Source organism: Solanum dulcamara, chromosome 6 (assembly GCF_947179165.1).
Source record: "Solanum dulcamara chromosome 6, daSolDulc1.2, whole genome shotgun sequence".
Classification (NCBI taxonomy): domain Eukaryota; kingdom Viridiplantae; phylum Streptophyta; class Magnoliopsida; order Solanales; family Solanaceae; genus Solanum; species Solanum dulcamara.
This window is the reverse complement of record NC_077242.1, coordinates 38,158,055-38,175,256: the sequence shown is the minus strand read 5'-3', so window position 1 is coordinate 38,175,256 and position 17,202 is coordinate 38,158,055. Positions and strand designations below refer to the sequence as shown.

General features: G+C 32.9%; 1 long non-coding RNA gene across 7 annotated transcripts; it reads left to right on the top strand.

Moving 5' to 3' along the window:
• The first annotated feature begins 10,853 nt into the window (after nucleotides 1-10,853).
• On the top strand, nucleotides 10,854-15,102 carry LOC129893492 (uncharacterized). 7 transcript variants are annotated; one of them, XR_008767492.1, is made up of 4 exons: nucleotides 10,854-10,935; nucleotides 11,703-11,758; nucleotides 11,875-12,306; nucleotides 12,442-15,102. It is a non-coding gene; the product is annotated as an uncharacterized LOC129893492 (long non-coding RNA). The 7 variants fall into 7 exon arrangements; XR_008767491.1 differs by having other exon boundaries at nucleotides 10,901-10,935; nucleotides 11,625-11,758; XR_008767496.1 differs by lacking the exon at nucleotides 10,854-10,935 and having other exon boundaries at nucleotides 10,976-11,758; nucleotides 12,442-12,535; nucleotides 13,130-15,102.
• The last annotated feature ends 2,100 nt before the right edge of the window (nucleotides 15,103-17,202 follow it).

Below are 17,202 nucleotides of genomic sequence, written 5' to 3'. Positions count from 1 at the left end.
TTCAAAAGCGTGGTCTTCCCCACGTACATTTTGATTTTATACTTGCAGATGACTACAAATTATTATCACATGAGGCTTATGACAAAGTTGTTTGTGCTGAAATACCTGATCCAACCACAAATCAATATTTACTTTCTTTGGTTATTAAACATATGATGCATGGGTCTTGTGGAAATTTAAATTCTAAAAGTCCTTGCATGAAAAAAACAAGACACTGTAAATTTAAATATCCCAAAAGCTATGCAACTGAAATATCTAAAAATTTGAATTCTTATCCAATTTATAAAAGACGAGACAACGACAAATATTTCAAAATCAGAACTCAATATCTTGATAACTCATGGGTTAGCCCATATATCTTGGCCAAATTTAACTTCCTTATAAAGTTGAAATTTTCTCAGACATTAAGGCCATCAGGTATATTTACAAATATATTTGCAAAGGACATGACAAAATTGCTTTTCATATACATGATAATGACTCTACTATACAAATAGATGAAATCAAAGACTACCAATCAGCTAGATAGGTTTCACAACCTGAAGCTATGTGGCACTTGTTTGCATTTCCTATTAGCGAAATGAGTCCCGCAGTTCATCATCTTCAACTTCATCTCAAAGAACAACAATTTGTCTCACTTAAAACAACTGCAGATCTAAATACTGTCTTGAATAATCCTGCGATTAGGAGAATAATGTTAACAAAATTCTTTTTAATGAATAAGACGAACAAAGTAGCAATTGAACTCCACCTATTGTACAAAGATTTTCTCCAGTACTTCGTTTGGTCTACAAGCGATAGAATGCGAACCCAAAGAAAACAAGGCAATGTCATTGGTCGTGTTGTCAGCTATCATCCAATAGAAGGAGAAAGATACTACCTTCGACTTTTATTGATGAACACAAGAGGCCCAAAATCATACAAAGATTTAAAGACTGTTAACAGAATATATTATAACACATTCAGAGAGCTGCCCAAAAAAGGGGCTTACTTGCATGTGACAATAACTTAGCTGAATGTATGTCCGAAGCTGCTGACTACCAAATGCCACCTAGTTTACAACGTTTATTTGCAACACTATTAGCACATTGTAACCCCGCTAATCCAAAAGAAAAGATTTTACAAATATAGCAACATACAAAGAGACGACATTTGTTAGTTTTACATCAAATCGATAATATTTTACATTCGATGGGTCATAATATAGCTAAATTTAAACTCATATCAACAGATTTCTACCCTTCCACATCTTCAGTAATAATGCAAGAACCTACACACATCTATTTGGAATGAAATATAATAGTTACTGCTGAAGATTTATTGCTTTATACGCATTTAAATAGAGAACAACAAAAATAGATGATGCTATTCTTAATTGAATATTTTCAAATAAATCCAGAGCTTTCTTTATTGACAGACCTGGAGGAATGGGAAAAACTTACCTATATCGTGTCTTATTAGCTACTGTACGATCTAGAGGATTTATTGCTTTAGCCATCGCAACTTTTGGTGTTGCAGCTTCCGTACTTCATGGAGGACGAATTGCTCATTCCCGTTTCAAACTTCCTATCTGTACACATGAAAATTGTAGTTGTAACATTAGCAAACAAAGTTCACTTGCTTTTTTAATTCGAGATGCAAAATTAATAGTATGGGACGAAGTATCAATGGCAACAACAAAACTTGTCGAAACTTTTGACTTATTTTTATGCGATATTATGAATATAAAAACACTTTTTGGTGAAAAAATTATTGTTTTGGGGTGACTTTAGACAAACTTTACCTATTTTACAAAACGGGAAAAAAAGACTTTATTAATGAAAGTTTGTTAAATTCGACCATCTGGAGTCAGCTTGAAAGATATCGATTGGTACAAAATATGCGCGCAAGAACGGATACTACATTCCGTGAATACTTATTAAAAATCGAAAATGGCAAAGTAAATACAAACGAACAAGGCAAAATTAAAATTCCACAATCTTTTCTTATTCCCTTTACAAATGAGAAAGATTCATTAAATATTTTGTTCAACGCTGTTCACCCAAATTTAAACTCGATCAATGAAAATATGTCCTCCATAATATCTCGTGTTATATTAACAACAAAAAATAATTTTGTTGCTGAAATTAATGAAATGTTTATTCATAAATTTTCAAACGATGCTATGACATTTATTGGAATTGATGAAACTATTGAACCAAAGGATCAAACCGAATATGAAGATTTTTTGCAAACTTTAAATCCTCCTGGTTTGCCTCCATATAAGCTAATTTTAAAACGAAATTGCCCTGTTATTCTTCTACGCAACTTAAATCCTTCCGAGGGTTTATGCAATGGAACACGATTAATTTTTCTTAATTTTAAAACTCAAGTAATTAGCGCTACAATCGCAAGTGATGATTTTAAAGAAAAAATATGTTTTTATTCCTCGAATACCATTATTATCTTCACAAGATGCAAAACTACCTATTCCATTTAAAAGAACACAATTTCCAATTCGACTATGTTTTGCTATGACTATAAACAAATCTCAAGGTCAAACACTTGATTTTGTTGGAATTTATTTACGTGAACTTGTATTTTCGCATGATAAACTTTATGTTGCTTTATCTCGAGCATAAAATTTTGACAATGTTAAAATATTAATTCAACCAACAACCAAACACAGTCATGATGATCGGTCTACTTATAATATAGTATACAACGAAATTATTGAAAATGCATTCTCTTAATTTATTCCATTATATAGAGAATATAATACTATGACCTTATGTAAGTTATTGCCTGAGTTTTCTCGCTGTCAATTCTGTTTTTTTTTTTTCTGTTGATGATTCACTATATACTAACCTTTTGTTTTTCCCTAATTTCATCAGAAAATGACGGCAAATCTTCATATATATGAAATAGCTCCGAAAAGTAGAAATTGGACTTGTAAGATACAGATTGTGGATATATGTGGCTCTGAAGAAAGCAAGGAAAACAGAATCAAATATTTAAACATCATTGCGCAAGATGAACGGTTATAACCTTACTTTCTCCTTCTGTTAGACTTCTATTGCCATTTTTGTTGATGGTTATGTTTTCCTTTTTCCTTCCTTTTTATTTTTTCAAATTGCGAAATATTTGTACCACTTTCTGCCACATACTTCACATACCTCATATTAATAGATTTTATAATTTCTACCTTTTTCTGATAGAATTTGCGAGTTTATTCTTGTATTTTTTACGAAGCTAGATATTGTTTGACGTTAAATGTCAATGATCTTCTAATACAAACATTATTGGTTGCTTTGCCCCTTATTAATTCTGTTAAATGCCTGAACAAGTTAATCATTTATGTTGAAAAATTTCCTCCAATATGGTCATCTAAAAGGTCTGACGTACTTATTAGTATGGTCATCTAAAAGATAAGAGAGAATAATCTTCTTTTGGAAAGAAAAGGTGAGGACCCACATAGATTAAAATTTTAATGAATGTTAGATTAACACTTCCTTTGTTCCCTCTCTATATAAATCCTTAATGATAAGGGCAATAATGGCAGAAATTATAAAATGTCCCTTCATCCACGAAAATGGAAAAGTGAAAGGAAAAATTTGTTTTAGTATACTTAACAAATAAAAGGGAGTAAAGAAAGCATATGTTTTTATTTTGTCTGTTGTAATTGATACTTACCATATGGTATGAACTGGTTATAGAAATTTTTTGGTATGCCTTACCTTAATAGCACTCTAGTCTTTTTGAATTAAGTACACAGAAACCAAGCTACTGCTACTTTTTCAACTTCGTCTAGGAGCAAAAGGTCGTAAGTGTAATGTAATAATATGCAGTACATCAGAGCAGCCTGCATTTGATTAAAGTTCCAAAATATAAAAAAACTATAGCTACAGAGAGATGAAAAAATAAATTTTATACACCTTCCTGCTCATACTAATATTTGTTCTCATTGCTGTTGCATCATTTCGGATTCTATTTCTTCAAATCCATTTATCATCCTATTTTGCCTTCTAAATTTTGTCAATATTGTGATACCCCCTGCTTACTGGAAGGTTAGGTAAAGGCCATTGTCTATGGCGATATTCCCCGTTATCAAAAAAAGATGAACCTCTACCACACCTACCGCATAATAGGAGCACGGGTGCAGCCACCATATTTGAAATATGAAAAATCCGTGCATGCATTTGACTGGGTTCTGAATAAAAAGAGCATCATTGATCCACTTGATAAAGATGATTTGGATGCATTACCACTGCCTACAAAGCTTAATGTAACATCATTTCAAGATATTAAACTTCAAGTCCTTCAGGCAACGATAACAGATATGAGAAAAAATGGAATATGGTATGTTTCATATGATCCTTTTATAATTCAATTGAACTCTAATATAGATTGTCAAATTAACACTTCAAATATATATGAACCAACCTTCAACACTATTGTCAATAGACATACTCGCAATTATTGTCAACTGTTCTCCATCAAGATATGTTTCGAGTAAGGAAAAAAGGTTACAAGAATTCATTAATAAATTTTCTTATTTTTGCAGTAAAAAAACTTTTACCTTCACTATATGGGAAGAGGCAATTATAGAAGACGTAGGTAAAAAATTCTTGCACCAATTCCATCAATATCCTGTAATCCTTGACCGACATGTTGGAGTATCAAAGTATAACGGTAAACTACAAAAACCTAATATTACCAATAATCCTTTCGCCTTTTCCCCTTTTAATTTTCACCCCAACTTTTTTTTTCTTATATTACTCTTCAGTCACTCTTGACGATTATTATATAGTTTTAGTGTCACTTCATTTGTACTGCACAATGATTTGTTTGCTCTATTTATACTGCAAAATTTTTCTGTCCACTTGAAAATTTAATTCAAAAGAAAATAATGATTTGTTTAGCAGTGTACTTGCTTATATATTCTTTCGGCTGTGGAACCTGCAAGACAAAAAATATTAATTTTGTTGAACCCATATTTTATTACATTATACTTACATGCTAACATAAGGATAAGAGGTTTGATTCCGATAGAGGTATAGCTGGTGTTACTGAGCAAGTAGTGGCTTTTGTGAGGAACCTTGCTATGCATCCTCAGACTTTCTTGGATTTCCCTTTGTTCAATGATGAAGATGACAAATGTGTCTTCTTATTGTTCTTTTTACCTATTCACGTAATTCTAAGCTTGTATTGCATGCTTTCATTGCATTTTTCCTTACTCATCTCGATACTCACTGCTTGTGCAAAACTGATTTTGGTTATTACAATGATCTATAATGAGTCCCTCAATGTTAGTCAAGGAAAAAAATACACTAGCCGAAGATAATATGAAACTAAACTGTTCGTATAACAAGCACATTTCAAAGGTTAAATATACTCTTGAAGATTCGTACTTTACAAAAGCTCACCCATCAATTCACATTGATCTGATACTTTACCTCATACTTGAGGATGGGAGAATGAGGGAATGTAAGAAACATAATAAACAACATATTTAAAGTACATCATCTGATCTGATACTTTACTTCATAATTTGTAAAAAATTTAATAATGGAGTTACACCAGCTAAATTCAATGTTTGATATTGAAACTTTCTTCTATTAGTTTTCCTACCATATTTGAAGTCACTGAACTGTTACAGCTTACATAAAAGCCTCTGCTTGTGTAATTATTTGTTTGCATCCCTCTAACGCTTTGTAGTAAAAACTTCTACGTTGTGTTTGTTTATAACTATGATTTTAGCAGTCACATCCCCACCATCCCACACCACACCACCAATCTAACCCTCAACTCTTATAGTATTTGTCTAGACTATATATAAATAATTTTATAATATCTTTATATACTAAACAAAAGAAAATAAGTAAGAAACCCACTTATTTTTCTATGAAATATTTCTAAGAAATTATTTTCCTTTCATACTGAACACACCGTTAAAAAAGCTGATTCAAAAGTCATCATCATGTTTTTGTAGCTCAGCCAAACTGTATAGGGAAATGGACCACTAGCAAAAGTCAAGAAAAAGGATGGTGTTTCAAACTTACTATTCTTTTGCACAATCTTTTATATTATGTATACCAAGAATCAATTTAAGTGGCAAAAAATATTTTACTTCCTTCTAATATTCTATGCATATGAAATGATGATTCTGTTTTTGGAGCACCAAAATCTATTGTAGACTTCAAATTTGAGATCTTATGAGAACAAATATAAAAGATAAAGTGAGTGAAAAACTGATTAAACAGGACACTATGAAAACAGAGCCAACTTTAATTGGATATTGCGATCAAGAACTTTAGATGTAAAGAAATAGCTTTTCCAGAAATTTTATACTATCGTAAAGGACCAAGTTTAGGTACAAAGCCCATAAGTGAAATACAACTCTATTCAAAAGTTGAAGGAAAACTGCACTTTTTATTTTTATTTGTGGTGTTTTGAATTTGTTTACAAATATGTAAACTGTAGTTCTTTCAGGGCCTTTTTGATTTTATTATACCATTATATACCTTCTTAATACCTTTTCCCCTTTTGTAATAAAATATTGCCTTACAGAAAATAAATCTTTCTTTCACTTCCAAACTGATGTGCATCCTTTTGTAAGGCTCCATAAGTGCTTTAGACCTTCTGTGGATTGACTTATTTTTTGGTGATTTTAAGCAATTTTGTAGTGTTTGGGTAACTGCCAACCCCAAACAAAAGCAGGAAGATATACTGTTGTTCTTCATGGATCTAAAACTTTTATCTGAAATTTCGTAAAGTGCTCTGATTATTTCATTCTTAATGAAAATCAACTCACATATAACAAAGCAACTTTTATAGTATCACTTTATTAATTTTTACGTAACTTATTTCTGCGTTATATGTTTAATATAGGTGTATCATTAACAACAAAATTCAACACAACAATTCAAATTGATCCACCTTATCCACAACGTCAACAACTACAACAATGGTATTACATTACCTCCCTATATACTCTCATTATCCTTTTGCCTTAATATCCTCAACAATTACCATTTGAATTATGAGTAGGGTCGCAAAGAACCGACAAATGCTTACTTCCTTTACTCTAAGAAGTACATCCAGATCAGAATTTCTCATCTCCATTCCAGTGGATGAAGAAGTAATACCTATTGCAAACATTGCCTCACAAAAGGATGTTAGTACATCACTACCCTTTTAACTCAGTAGTAAACTACTATAATAATGGTCACCCTAATCATCCTCCTAATACAGGGACACATATTTTCAATCGAACCAACAATTACCTTCTCCCCTGACTTTAAAAGCTTGTATGTGTTGGTATGTTAAAACTGTGGACAAGACGTGAAGAGAAATTTTTTGTATGAACTGCGATAAAAAAAGCATGCTTGTCCCTAGGTACTTTATAATCTATATTTGTCCATACATTTACACTAACTCCCTCAACTTATCATTCGAAATAACTAATCATTCTGTTTTAAAATATGCTTCTATAGGTGCAGATTTGAGGTACATCTCGAAGATCACTCCGGTTCAACAATTGGTTTCAACAATTGGTATGATTATGGATGAAGAAGCAGAAAAATTATTGTCCCTTACTGCAGAAGAGATTTACAAAAGAGCTTCTGATCCGGTGTTATTTCTAATCATTCTTTAACGTTACATTATCGGTTCCTTTGCCGCTTATTAATTTGCCCAAATGACTGAACAAGTTTGTCATTTATACTGGAAAATTTATTCTGTAGCTATCCATTTCTGATTTTGAATGACCTGCAATTTCAAGTAACTGTTTTATTCTCCGATCCATCTTTAACTGTTCAAAGGTTTGCAACTATACATATGATTGCAAATGCCCCCTCTGAAGCACTTGCAAGGCTTTAGTATAATTAACAAATAAAAGAAAATGAAAGGAATATATGTTGTAATTGATACTTACTCAGTCCCATATGATAATATGTACTACATTCTTCCTGTTTTTCCTTGAACTATTTTTATTCTAAAAAATGAAAAAAAACAGATTGTCTTCAAGCTATTCCCAATATCCTTACATATTAGATGCATTTACACATAAGAGTATGTTGATTATATTTGTGTCTCTTATATAGAATAAAATATAAGGTGATTTTCTCTTCTTTTCTTTTGTTTTCTTTTAAGTGTCATTGTTAATGACTCTATTTTTTCGGATCCTGTTTCCTCCCAGGACAACTATCCATCTATGAAAGATATCCAGACAAACATTAGCAACAAATCTTTTGGGTTCAAGCAAAAAAAGCATTTTCCCGTAGTCCCCAGACAACAACAGTAAAATTGTACATCCAATCATGCATTGAAAAGCAAAACTTTGCTCATTCTCTTCCATCGTCCAGTACCATCGATGTTCAAGGAGGCAAAAGGAAATAGAAAGTCGAATTGCCACACATTACCGAACAACCTGCTTCAGCCAAACTGAAACAGAAACTGGAGCCAGCCACTCCACAAAAGACCCACTAAAGGTCATTTATTTTTCTTCACATTTCGTTGTTACAATATTAGTTTCTGATCTATGTTCTTCCCCTGACATATTAGGCTATGATGTTGTGCTTAATCTACTTTCTATTCATCTATCGCCTATCAGCTACAATGCCAACATCGCGACTCTTTTTGTAATAGTAATTACCATTATTATTTTGTTAGGCTTTGTTCTGTTATTTGGTCCAAAATATATCGTGTTTTACTACGCAAACAAATGCTCAATTTTTTTAATGGCTTAAGATAATCATGACCAGGCTGGTACTTATTACATTATCACAATCGTGACTGCTCTTAGTATTTACATTGGACTAATTTTCCACTTTTTCTTTACCTCTTTCTTCCTGCTTGTTTGCTACTGATAATTATTTTATCCTGTTTAGTCTTCTTTGGCCATTAGAGTTTCTGTGTTTCATTGTCATAGCTGTAGCTTTTTCAATTGAAAAGTATTCAACAAAGTGTAAATACTAATATAGTTTCTTATAGGTTATATGATGTTTTTGTAAATTACTTATGATTTTTGCAGAGATAAAAAAAGGTATCACTCATTACTCTCGCAACCCTTCAACAGAGATTGAATATTTACTTTGATATTCCTTCGCAACTATAATTTTCTCACAATTGCTACTTCACAGGGAAAGAGAATGCAGACTTTTGACTTTGTACATATAATGCTTCCAGAATATCTCTACTCATAGTAAAAAGGTATGCAAACATGACTATCTCTCTACTCATAGTTAACATATACACAAAATCTATGTCATATCAATTTAATTTTTCTATTTTTTCTGTACAGATAATGAAAAGCCCCGTATGGGGCAGCCAAATTTTGGGCCTCAATTTAAAAATCCAACTTAAGAAATTTTTCATGCGACTGCAATGTTAATATTTGCTTTCCCTGTGTAACATTTCCGCAAAACAGTTTATGTTAATATTATATGTAATGATACCTTCTTTATTTACATTTCAAGACAAACATTCGCCCGTGCCTTGCATATGCGCTACCCTACTAGTCATTCTACATAAGAGGGAGTTTCTTTGGACCACCAAGAGCATTTCCGTAAACTCCCTCTTATATAGCTTTTGAGTTAACATACGTACTCCACAATCCACATCCTACGTGCTCGATCTTAAATCGTGCCACCATCTTCTATTGTTAAAAAGGGTTGCTTCTATGTTCCACAGAAAATAGCAGCTTCATTTTGTGGCCAAGTCTGGAGACGACGGGTTTCACTCTAGCTCCGCAAAGCTTGGGATTTTTAATTAAGGGTGACAAAAAAGACTTAGAATTTAAAAGAGTGATAAGAGTTTTAAAAATTGAATATTGGTGATAATTTTTTGATTAGTGTTAATGATACTAATTTTAAACCCTCAAGTTTTATTATTTACACAAAGGTTCACTCACCCACTCACCCTTTTGCCGCCAAGATTCCTCCCCTTTTGCTGCTGTCACTGTCGTCGTCACTACCTCCACCACCACCAATTCTTCCTCTTCTTCATCCATCAACACCTCTTTCTCCTCTTTTTCCTCCTCCACCACCATCACTACTTTCTCCTTCACCATAACAACCAGTTCTTCCTCCTCCACCACCACGACAACTTCCTCTTCTTTCTCCTCCTCTACCATCACCATTGCCACCTCCTTCTCCTCCACTGTCGCCTCTACAACAACCACCACCTCCACCTTCGTTGTTACCAACACCTCTTTTGTTGCCATAATCACCCGTTCTTTCACCTCATTTTTTGTCAGAAAATTAAATAACTGTCGAAGTTATCAGAGCAACTTAGCTGAAGTTGTTGTAACAATTTTAACAATTGCTGAAGTTGTTGTAGCATCTACGATACTTGCTGTAGCAACTACGATAGTTGTTGCAACAATTATCGCAGCAACTGTCGTAGTTGCTATAATAATTTCAGCAATTGCTAAAACAACTTCAGCAGTTGATGCAACAATTATCATAGTTACTTGATTTTTTGCAGATTTTCTTCAATGACTTTTAAAAAAAAATCTCTAAAGCAAAACAGTTTGTATAAATAAGAACCAAAAAGAGAAAAAGAAGAAGAGTTGCGATGAAAAACGATGAACATCAGCAGCGATAATGGAGGCAACAAGATCATAAAGAAGAAGAAGAAAAAAATGGAGGAAGAGAGAGAGAGAAAAAGAAGAAGATGAGGTAGAGAGAATTATAAAAAGTGAAAAAAGGAGAGAGAAATGAAGATTAAAAATATAATGAAGTGAAAAATTTCAAAATTTAAAATTTAATAAGTGAGGGAAGCCTTTCCAAAAATTTTAAAATATTAATATATATCCCCAAATTTTAAATTATTCTAATCAAATCCACTTTTTATTTAATTTCATTTGACCACGTCAATATTGCCTTTATTTAATTGGGAACTTTTTTGTTACCTCCTGCTCAATTTTCTCCCAAAGCTTTCAACAAGGAAAAGGTATGCCTCTTCTCTGCTTTCTTTATTTCGTATGTTTAATTCTATAATTTTACGTTCGCCCCAACATACCCTCAAAGTTTTTGTTTTCCTGAGGCATTCAGATGAATCAAATCTGAGAAATTGACTGATTTAAGATATTTTGGGCTATCATTCATGAGTTTCTTTTATTAATCTTAAGTTCTTGAAGTGGTATATGTTAATCATACTTATAACTGTGTATTAGGGAAAATTTCTCATGTGATGCTAAATTTATATTATGCTCCCAAGTACTAATTTCTGGTTCACTTTTTCCTCCGATTGTTATTTGCTTTCTGTTTGTTGCAAAGTTCTGTGTGTTCCAATGGGATTATCACTTTGATTTCCTACTTATTATTCTATATACTTTTTTAATATGATACAATTTTGTGCTATTTCAAGTTCAATTCACATTTACTTACTTGGTCGATATAACTGAAACATTTGTTGCCTAGAACATGTGTTAAAATCAGGCATACATAAAAAAATAATTAAAAGGTGCTAAATGGGTTTGTTGGATTGACAAATTGATAATTGGAATTTATTCTTTATTATATATGTGAACTTATATTTTTAATTTGAGCTTATTTGTTCTTTAATGTTCACTAAAGTAGGGAAGAATTTCCATAAAATTGGCGCATATTTAGCAGCTACATGTTCTCTTTGTAATTTAGCTTAGTAGGTATTGCTCGACACCTCCAATTTTCATTTGGGTGTGAAGGAACCTGAATCGCGTACTACCAATTGTTTAGGATTGAACTTGAACTTATAAGTAAAGGAATCTTTGAGGCTGCAATGAAAATGAAAGGTAAGATTTTTTCATCTTCATTCTGTTCGGTTAGGCATAAATCATTTTGCTTTTAGTAATATCTATATATATATATTACCTATTCACACATTTTATTCTTTCCTCCTTTTCCCCAGACCAGGTGATCCTAACATGGTTATGGAACTTGGTTGAACAAGGAAAATAATATGCTGCAAGAACATCCTACAAAAGAGGAGAAACAAAATCGAAAAAAATGAGGCAAATGGCTAACCTACAATTTTTTTTTATCACAATACGCAAAAATTCTATTTGGCTAGAGGCATACACCCCTGATATTGCAGAATCATGGTTTGAAACTTACACAACAAGTTGGCACAAAAATCGTTATCCGTTGCAGCCTGTTTCATGGAATTGTACTTGCACATGAACCAAATCAATGTCTCAGAGCTAATTTCGACATTTCATATGACTTGTTTACTTTGTCCTTGGGTAGTTACTTTTCAAAGTTCAGGAAATAGGCCTGAGAAGTGATCGTTTTCGAGTACATTACAAGTTTCTCACAACTGATCGTTCTCCCACTATATTAGGTCAGGTGACATTTATGTAGTATTTTGCCATTTTTCTTAATAGAACTTCACAAAAGAATCTAGATATACGAATTATTTTCAGTTTCATTGAGTATCACAAGTATCTGATTAATTCAGATGGTCTGTGCTGTGTAGAAACATAAGCTGGCTTTGGAGTCAGGAATAGAAAACGATGGAATTGGGAAAGACCATGGAGGTTGCCATTGCTGGTCTGCAGATTTTCTAAGAGGTAGCATTATTTTTATCTAATTGTACTTTGCTTTTAATTTTGAATTTTTCTTTTCATATTTTAGCTTCTGGCTATTAAGAATCACGGAAATGGACCAAGTGTTTCTTGTGGATTTTACTCATGATACTTTTTATGGTTATGTGACATCTGGATCTAGAATGTTTTCTCTTTACCTCATGTCGTGTTTCTGTCGTGATTGTATGTGACAGCTGGATCTACATTGTTTACTATTTACGTCATGTCATGTTTCAGTTGCTTGATTTGTAGTAGCTTTTACATAATGCATTTTTTCTCCTTACTGGCATGTGGGAAACTGAATCAAGATATTTTTGTGAGCTTTCAAAAAAAATTACTGGAAAGAAGATTGTTGACTTTCAATAGATGGCATTCCGTCTAATTAGTTTCACTCTTGTTAAATAAAGCTCATATCCCCAAATGGTCATGCGAAAGGGACATAATCGATTGGCCCTCTGTCTCTCTCTCTCTTTGTTGATGTACGATTGAGGAGGAAAGGAAGCAGATCCATTTTGAGCCTGTTATATAATCCCAAATACCTATCATCAGTATAAAATGCTTCTCTGTCTTCTCCTTCAGGTAATTTTGGTAGGTCGCAGTAGTAGGTTCTTCTGTTTTCTATGCATTGGATCTTTCCCCACAGAAAATTGCGAAAGCCGTATTTCTTTATGCTACAATGATATCTAATGGACGACAGAGGTTTTTTGATGTGTTTGCCAAAGAGGTACATATCCTATACATCTGAAAATGTGAAAATATTTGGAACCATTCACACTAAGTTCCTGATTTACTATCCTGTTGAATTTAAAATCTATTTTTATTTTATAGTAATGCATTGTCTAAAAGTACTTATTTTGGTTGAAGTTATATAGGAGACGTTGAGCAGAATCAAAATAGGTCCAGTGTGCATGTGGAAAACGGATACAGATACCACATCATGAGTAGCCTCATGATTTTCCCAAGTCATGGTTCCTGGAAGTGCCATTTCATTTTGATTGAGGTTTCATAAAATTGTTATACTATATTTGTTGCATAAAGGGCTAAGAGTAATAAAAATATGCAGAAACAAAATACATTAATTGTGGAACACATGTCAGAAAGTAAATATTTAGCGGGGAGAATCCAATGTCCCCCTTTTAAAACAATTTACTTTTTCTTCAATATGCAACATCAGCACCAGCTTTAGAACTCTGAAGTTAGGCAACTTCTTTATACTAGTAGAACTCTTAAATGTGCTACTGTATTCCCTTTTCATACCTACTTTGAAATGCTTTACTTAAGTTGAGCGTCTCTTGGAAGCAACCTCTTTACCTTCACAAGGTAGGCGTAAGGTTTGCATATCATTCTCCCAAGACCCCACGTGTGGAATTACACTTGGTATGTTGTGTCGTCTTTGTATGAGCAGAAGTCATCCCTATACAGCATTGGGTTATTTCATTTGTATTTGAAGTACAGCTAATAATATCAAAAAACCTATAAAAATGATCCTTTTCTTTTGGTAACAAGTTTCTGTGGTGTACTACTTCTTCTCTAACTTTGAGCCTTACCAAGTTTTCTTCGCTGAGAACATGTTCAAAATGTTTCTTATTCCAACAACTGAATTTTCTGTACTAATTGGAAATTACCTTTTCACTTGTTAAACTAGAAGTGTTAACTATGATGATATAATATTTGATTACATGAAGTTTTAGGCTAGACGACAGATTATTGAGCCGAATTAATCAAAAAGCATAGATAAGCCTATCAATTGGCCCAACGAACTTGGAACTGAGTCAGATTGATCATTGTTCCCAGGGTCTAAAGCTTTCAAGTAAGAACACTCCCCTATGCTTAAAGGGATACATCATGTTAGCTTATTTTTTTGATAGATTAAAGGCTTGATGAAAGGTTTTCTTTCCTACAGCAGCTGCTATTTCACCCGAAAGAGACAAAAATGTCCAGTCTGGCATGACTCTGGTATGAGAACTTATATGGCAAGGTGAAAAAACTTTCGCCTCTCATTACTTTTAGTATATCTAATTCCGGAACAAGATTTCTAACCTTTGGCTTTAACTGGAGTGATAGTGTAAGTTTGGTTGGACTTCCATTACTATACCATCTTACTTTTCATGGCCTGCAATGAGAACGTGTATCGCAAGGTGAAAGAAATTTCGCTTCTCATTTACTTTTAGTATTTTCTAATTCAAAAACAAGACTTCTAACATTTAGCTTTAACTAGAGTGATAGTGTAAGTTTGGCTGCACTCCATTTCTACACCATTTTGTTTTTCTTGCAGTAAAGAACAATGAAGTTTCAACATCCAATACTCTCAATCAAGAAATTGAAAGCTGGTAAAAATTAGCTTAAATATTCATTCCACATCTATGAATGGTCTAGGATATTTGAACTTGTTACTATGTCGTGTTGCATCTCAATGAGAAAGTTTAGGAGTAGTTGTACACGGTAAACTGCGTTGAGATGCTGGCTTTATTTTCCTAACTGACGAGTATTACCTATACTAATGTTATGTTCTTATTTTAGCTTGGTTTTGAAATGGAATTTTCATTTCCCTATTGGAGTATGGTTTATTAACTTGTGTATGTATTGTTGTAGGTTCAAATGTTGTCATCTGACTTAATGTTTGTTATCTCCTGTATTAAAGTTAGTAAATCAGAAATAGTAAAGATGTAAAGAAAAAAACAGTATCCGAGTCCACAAAATTCATTGTGTCCTTAAGGAATTTAATCCCCTCATTGTACTTAAAGTTATGGATTATTTCCTCCCAGGATAAAATGGAAAGAATATTAAAAAAGTAGTGGTACCTCAAACTTCTTCAATTTCAGCGAACTCAGAAAGCAGCAGCGTAATCACACAAAGACAACTTTATTTGTAAGAAAATATATGTAGAAGGGAGAAGTTTCGATGTTCAAAAATGATAGTAGGCCTCTCTATTTATAGCCAACTGAGGGAAGTGTCTGTTCGGAAGGAACAAGTCCTTTTTGCGAAGGGAAATATCTGTTCAGAAGGAATAGGTCTTTTCCAAATTCGCAATTTTAAACTAATACCATTTTGCGAATTAGTTAATTATGTTATTAATTTCGCTATTTAATTAATTCAAATTAATTTATGAATTAATTAATTAATAAATAATCAACGGATTAATGTTAAAGAAAAAGAAAATTAATTAATGAGATTGATAAATAAATTTTGTTTAAAAAATTATCAATCACATTATTTGTCAAATCCAAATACAAAGCCAAAGCCGAGCCAAGTGACGACGACGATGCGAGGGGCAACTTCTATTTAACCCTTTATGAGTTAAAGGAAGTGTTTTCTTATATAAGGACAAAATATTTCCTTTCTTCTACCAATGAGGAAGAAATGACTTTTCATTTTTCCTTCATTTGGTTCCCCACATTTTTCAATTCTTCTTTCTCATTTTTTTCCATTCACACTTCACTTAAATCCAACAATTTCTCACATGAATGGAGAATGGCTATTGTTAAAAAACATATGCATGAAAAATTGTGTGATTCGTAAGTAAGGATTAATTGCATCTGGATAAGTAGGTTTTCCTTTGAACTTTCCATACTGAACATATATCGGATATACTCAATCAATCGGTAGATTTGTTATCTTTGAACAGTCGAGCTTTGGTGTATACTTAGACAACATAAGTCACACAATTAACCCTTTAACTGGTTCTGATTTTCATTTTTTTATTCGTTTCAGCCATGAACACTTCCTAGTTCATAAGTGCGTAGAAAACTGGTCTTATCAAATTTTCCTTGAAGTGGCTTACACTTCACACTTACATAGGTGATATCTAAATGTGTTATCCTGTAGAAACACCATTTGATATGTCCTATATCAAACTTAGATATCATTAAAAGATCCTAATGCCTTATTCTTGTTACTGAACATTGTCGCATCATGAGAATGGATCATAAAAAAATATTTTGACAATGTTGAACCGTCATCAATGACTTTGTTTGATCTCCTTGAACTTAGATCTTGGAATTTCTAGTCTTCTAGGTAGACTTACCGCCACGATGATTTGTCCTCGGCCATAGTCCCATTCCCTTTGATGATCTCTCAACTCCCTCTCGAGTTAGGCTTTATGTAAGTGGATCCGACACATTATCATTTGACTTTACATAGTCAATTGTGATAATTCTACTAGAGAGTAGTTGCCTAACGGTATTATGTCTTCGTCGTATGTGACGAGACTTACCGTTATACATAGCACTCCCAGCTCTTTCTATTGTAGTTTGACTATCACAATGTATGCATATAAGAGCCATTGGTTTGGGCCAAAATGGAGTATCTTCTAAGAAATTTTGAAGCCATTCTGCTTCTTCACCAACCTTGTCTAAGGTTATGAACTCAGACCCCATTGTAGAGCGAGTTATACATGTTTGTTTGGATGATTTTCAAGATATCGCTCCTCCACTAATGGTGAAAACATATCCACTTGTGGACTTAGTTTTAGTTGATCCAGTAATCCAATTTGCATCACTATATCCTTCAACAACTGTTGGATACTTATTACAATGCAAAGCAAAGTTTTGAGTGTATTCTAAATACCCCAAAACTCATTTCATTGCCATCCAATGATTTTGGTTGGAATTTCATGTGTATCGACTCAATTTACTTATAACACAAGCTATGTT